This window comes from Petaurus breviceps, unplaced genomic scaffold (assembly GCF_028583685.1).
Source record: "Petaurus breviceps papuanus isolate PSGF00001 unplaced genomic scaffold, PetGlider_PUasm1.0 140, whole genome shotgun sequence".
Taxonomy (NCBI): Eukaryota; Metazoa; Chordata; class Mammalia; order Diprotodontia; family Petauridae; genus Petaurus; species Petaurus breviceps.
Genome location: NW_027185698.1, coordinates 42,976,027 through 42,982,026, shown reverse-complemented (window position 1 = coordinate 42,982,026; position 6,000 = coordinate 42,976,027). Strand labels below are relative to the sequence as shown.

Here is a 6,000-nt window from a genome sequence, read left to right as displayed (position 1 = left end):
TCCCAATTAAACACAAAGTTGAAAATTCTGAAAATCAAAGGAGAAAACTAGGGACACCAGTGTGAGGGATTGTATTGATAACGTTTTGCTTAACTATCCCCTCTGTTATAAGTGAAGATTCTGTTGGGTGAGTTGGAGACCCACAGGGAGGTGACAATTTTTTTTTAAGTATCACTTAAATCATTCATTTAAAAAATGATAAAATATATTTGTTAGAAATATAAAGAAGCAATAGGTGTAGGAAGAGAAGAATCTAAATGGTCCCTAGATGAAAGATATCCACATATATGTTCTTTTCTCATTGGAAGAGATGAATTAAAGTGAAAAAGAAAGTGGGGTGTGTGTGTGGGGGGGGAGGGACAGTTATTTTTTGTTTCTCTTTTCAGTTTTCCCCTATGAATTTAATGAGTAAGTATATGTGTTATAGGAATGGGGGGAAGTTGGTGGGGTTTAGATGTTTAAGGGACTTGAAGATTGTCTAGTCCAGCAATTCTTAATCTGGGTTCTAGAACCTTGTTAAGGGAAAAAATTCTGATATGATTAGCTTTCTTTGTAATATTCCGTATTTTATTTTTATGTATTTAAATATCCTGAGTAGTTCATAAATTTCATCTAAGGGTACAGGAGAAAAAACAGGTTAAGATCTCCTCATTTAGTCTTTACCCCTTCATTGTACAGAGGAAGAAAACAGACCCAGGGAGGAGAAATGACTCATTTAATGTTACACAGGTAATAAGTAGCAAAGCTGGAATTTGAACACAGGTTCTTTTAGAACAAAATTACATCAAGCAGAATAAGTAGGGAGCTTTGAACATCCAGAATACAGCAAGGACATTTTGGAGATGGAAATGAGAAACCATTCGAAGCAGGGGAAGGGGGAGGATGAACCTGTTTTCCAGTTTGTATAGGGGTTGTCCCATTGGCTAATGAAAACTGACTTCTAGCATTTTACCTGCCTTATACCTACCTCACCTCCTTTATCCCATCCAGCCTTAAGAAGTTCACTTTCAGGATGCCTAGGATATAATGATATCAACTAGCAGGAAGCTATAATACCACTGCCTGTTTTGCTGGTAATTTGCTAGTTCTTCTCAAAGCATAGAACTTTTACGCCCCTCAATACCCATAACCTTTGAGAGGTAATGTGGTATGTGGAAAAATATTGGTTTAGGACTCAGGAGAATAGAATTTTAGTTCTTATTCATGTGTGACCTTAGATAAGTCGCTTTCATTCTCTCTGAGCTTTAGTTTCCTCCTATGTAATCAAAAATTTCAGTGAATGATTTGTAAAAGACATAATTTTTTACACAACCAATATGGGAATTTGTTTTGTCTATGTGTGTTTTTTGGGAGGGTTAACAAGCTTACTTTAATCAATCAAATATACCATTTACCTTGTTCAGGGGAAAGTCAGCACCGGAACTTCAGAGTATACAGACAGAAGTTACAAGAAAACAGAAAAACAGATCAAGCAGACAGGCCTCTGTCTTGACCATTATATCCATACCTAGTCACTTACCAGAGAAGGAAGCATCAATATCTGGGTTTATCAAAGCCCGGGGGCTCTCAGCGGCTGCCCAGAGTCTCCTCTGGTCAAGTCACACAACATTTCTCAAAGTGAGCCCCCTTGTCTATATGTATGTGTTGCATGAGCCTTTTTTCTCCACAAAGGAGGAGAGAGGTGGAAGGGAGAGGATCTAAATGCTTGTTAATAGAAAAAAACAATTTTTTTAAACCCATAAATCAAAAAGATTGACTGAGATAAACTTTTCAGGTCACTTCCAAATCTCTAAAATTCTTTAATTCTGAGTCCTTATTCTCAAAGATCTTAAACTGTTATAAGATAGGTATTATAGTTCAACTTATTCTGGCATTGAAGATTTTTTTTGCTGGGCCATGAAGTCTTTTTTGTGACTTGTACTCCATGATCATTGACATTACGTTAAGGATCAGCAAGAGACTGATGTAGGAGATCCTACATCTAGACAGGCTATTGAAGGTCATCTCTGGGAAGTTATCTGTGTATTGGTTCAAATGGAATAGCAGTAACAGAGGAAGGAAAGAAGGAGGTGAGATTAGATAGATGAACAAAAAGAGTATGTTCTCTTTCCTTATTTTTAAGCCAGGCCTACTTGATATTTAAAAAATAAGATAAAAAGAAAAGGTAGTGTAATTCATTCTTAGAAAGATTTAGGGAAGGACTTATGGCAGTGAAGGAAAAGTTTGATTTTTATGACTTTAGGACAGACCTATGAGGATCATCTGGGTTTTCGCCACCTTTCATTCAAATTTCAAATGAAAGCTTTTAGTTTTGCTGATACTGAACTTTTTTTTTTTTTGCCTTTTTGGAAGGCAATTGGGGTTAAGTAACTTGCCCCACGTTACACTGCTAGTTTTTTTGTGTGGTTGTTAAGTGTCTGAGGCCAGAACTGAACTCGGGTCCTCCTGACTCTGGGGCCAGCGCTTTACTCACTGCGCCTCCTAGCTGCCCGACATTGAACTTTTCATATAGGAAAAAAAAATCAAAGGATAGAGAATTAGTTATTTAGGGGATATCAACCTAAAAAAAAACAAAACACTTTGCCGGTGCTATCCTTCCCCTTCTTCCCAGAGAGCCATCCCATATAACAACAACAAAATTTTTTTTAGGGAAAAGAGAAAGGAGGAATAAACAGCAAAACTAATTAATACATTAAGAAATCTATAATTATCTGCAGTATTCTGCACTCATGAATCTCGTATCTGTAAAAGAGCGAAGGAGACATCTCATATCTCTTGTTCTGGGGTAATGTTTCTTATTTGTTATTTTGCAACACTCACTTTTGTTTGTTTTATGGAGGTCTATTAACATTGTTGGAGTAGTGATGGTGCATTATTCTGTTTTGCATCAGTTCATCGAAATCTTTTCATGCTTTTTTGTAATGATAGCCTTAATATTTCATTACATTCATATACTACAATTTGTTTATCTACTCTTCAGTCAATGGACATTTATTTCTTTTTCAGTTTTTTTACTACAAAAAGTGCTGCTGTAAATATTTTGTTGAATATAGGAAATTTCCCCTTTTTAAAAATCAGTGGGGAGGGTGACTTTTTATTAAGCAAATAGAATTTTTAGGTACACGATAATGTAATGTACTTGATTACATTAAAATAAATTTGTGTACAACAATAAGAGAATATAAGAGGCGGGGCTTAATATAGTAGTCTTCAGATTTTTCTTTTGATTGCACATAGCCATCAACAAAAAATTTATCACACAATTCCAATAGATACAGATTATAAATTATATGTACATCATATTTGTTATATGTTTTATAAAATTTACACAAAAGTAGAAATTTTTAAAAGGATGAGAAAAAATAAAATAATAATATGTACTTGTTAGGGTTTTTTGCTTAAGGAATTAACATGACCTAGCCTGTGCTTTTAGGCATATCAGATATATGAAAGACTTCTTCAGTAGAGGAGAGACTTGAGACAGTGAAACTATTAAGAAAGCTATTATATGTTATTTTGTTAAAATTTTTTTTATTTTTACCAATCTATAAATTTATATATTTTTAGTTTTCAACATTCATTTTTATTTATTCATTCATCCATTTATTTGTTTGTTCGTTCATTCATTCATCCATTTATTTTAAAAGCAATTGGGGTTAAGTGACTTGCTCAAGGTTACATGGCCAGGTGTTTCTGGGTGGGTGCTAAGTGTCTGAGCCTGGATTCGATCCCAGGTCATCCTGACTTGGGGGCCGGTGCTCCTACTCACTGTGCTACCTGGCCGCCCCTCAACATTCATTTTCACAAGATTTTTAGTTACATATTTTCTTCCCATTTCTCCCCTACCCCCCACCCCAAGATAGCAAGCCTGCTGGATACTCCTTCCCCCAATCTGTTCTCTTTTATGTCCTCCCCCATCCCCTACCTTATTTTCTTGTAGGGCAAGATAGATTTCTGTACCCCATTGCCTGTATGTCTTATTTTCCAGTTGCATGTAAAAAACAATTTTTAACATTTTTTTTTAAAACTTTGATTTCCAGATTCTTTCCCTTCTTCCCTTCTCATCCACTCCCACTGGGAAAACAAGCAATTCAGTATTGTACATGTGTAGTTATGCGAAACATTTCCATAGTAGTTATATTGAGAAAGACTAACTATATTTCCCTCCATCCCATCCTGCTCCCATTTATTCTGTTTTCTCCTTTGGTCCTGTCCCTTCTCAAAAATGTTTGAAGAAGGCTATTATATAGTCCAAGTGAAAGGTAATGAGGGGCTGAACTAGGGTGAAGATTGTGTGAGCAGAGAGGAGAGGGATATGTAAGAGGTGTCAGCTGATTCGATGGGTGAGGGACAGAGAGGAGTCAAGGATGACACTGAGGTTGACTGCAAACTTGGATAGCTGGAAGGAGGTGATACCCTCAGTGGAAATTCCAGGGAAATTTGGGAGTATGGGTGTGAGGAGAAAGGTAATGTAATGAAGTCAGTGATATGGATCTCAGGCCATCCATACCTATTCATGTTGTGCAAGTCTGACCCACCAAAATGAAAAGAAGGTATATGGGGCTTTTACTGACCACTTCTAGGAAGCATTCTGTAAAGGGACATGGGCCACACCTAAATTTTGCCAGTGTTGCTGTTCTTGTGGATTACCTAGTTTGGGGTTAGGTTTTAACAGAGCTAAAGAACATATATAGGAAGAGAGAGGGATTAGATTTCCCAACCATAGGATGCCAGTCCAGGGATGGAGCATAGTGGAGGAGTATTCAAGGGCAAGCCATACCATACCCCATTGGAGTTAGTGAGAGGGCAAGGAGGAGAGATCACTTGAAGTAAGGAAGATCTAAGTTCAACTTTGTGACACATACTGTACTGAATGTATGACTCTGGGTGAGTCAGTTAACTATTTAGTGCCTTAGGCAACTCTCTAAGACTAAATTCAGTTTAAAAGTAGTTCCCAATCTCTGTGGAAGGCACTGTGCATATCCACACATATGTTATCAAAACAAAAGGAAAAGTGGTTGGTAAATATGACAGATTAAAAACTTGATATCAAAAATACATACAGTTTAAAATATATTAAGGCAATTTTTGATTCACAGGGTGGTCAAAAGATGTGAACAGTTTTCAAAAGAGGAAGCAAACTGTTACTAATCATTTTCATTCAACCTTACTAATAATCAGAAAAATGCAGATTAAAACAACTTTTTGAATACTGCTCCATGCATCAAGTTGACAAAAAGCAACTTGATGGCAGTATTGCTTAAAATTGTGGAAAAACGGTTATGTTCCTTGCTGGTAGAATTACAGATTTATAGAATTTTTTTGGAGGTCAATTGATAACACTTAGTAGCTATATAATAATCATTCCCTTTGTCTCAGTAATTCCATTGTTGAGAATATATGCTGAAATAGCAGTATTATTTGTAATAGCAAAATCCTGGAAACTACCAAAATGTCCAACATTAAATTAAGAAATTGTTGGGGTGGCCAGGTAGTACGGTGAGTAAGAGCACCCTCCCCAGAGTCGGGATGACCTGGGATCAAATCCGGGCTCAGACACTTAGCACCCACCCAGAAACACCTGGCTGTGTAACCTTGAGCAAGTTACTTAACCCCAGTTGCTTAAAAAAAAAAATTGTTGCATACTGATTTAATGAAAATTAAATTATAATTAAGATAGAAAATACGAAGAACATAAAGAAATATTGAAAGACCTTAATGAATAATATGAAGGGGGGAGAGAGAATCAGAAGAAAAGAATTAGTCACTATGATCATTAAAAGGAAAAGTGCAGTAGAATGGGTGAACCAAGGAGATGGCAATTTAGAGGAAGTAAATGCCCGAAAATAGGACATTTCCTTTTTTGTTGAAATTAAGATTTAATGTAAATAACTGTCATGGAAGAAACTGTGTGCAGTAGACAGACACTGAATCATTAAATATGGTTATATTTGTTATTATTTTAGAATACATAAAATATGTAGACATTATTGAGGGTGC

General features: G+C 36.1%; 1 protein-coding gene across 4 annotated transcripts in view; it reads left to right on the top strand.

Moving 5' to 3' along the window:
• RNF4 (ring finger protein 4) overlaps positions 1-6,000 on the top strand; it is an 82,494-nt gene that overhangs the window by 5,699 nt on the left and 70,795 nt on the right. The gene's annotated exons all lie outside the window — the stretch shown is intronic.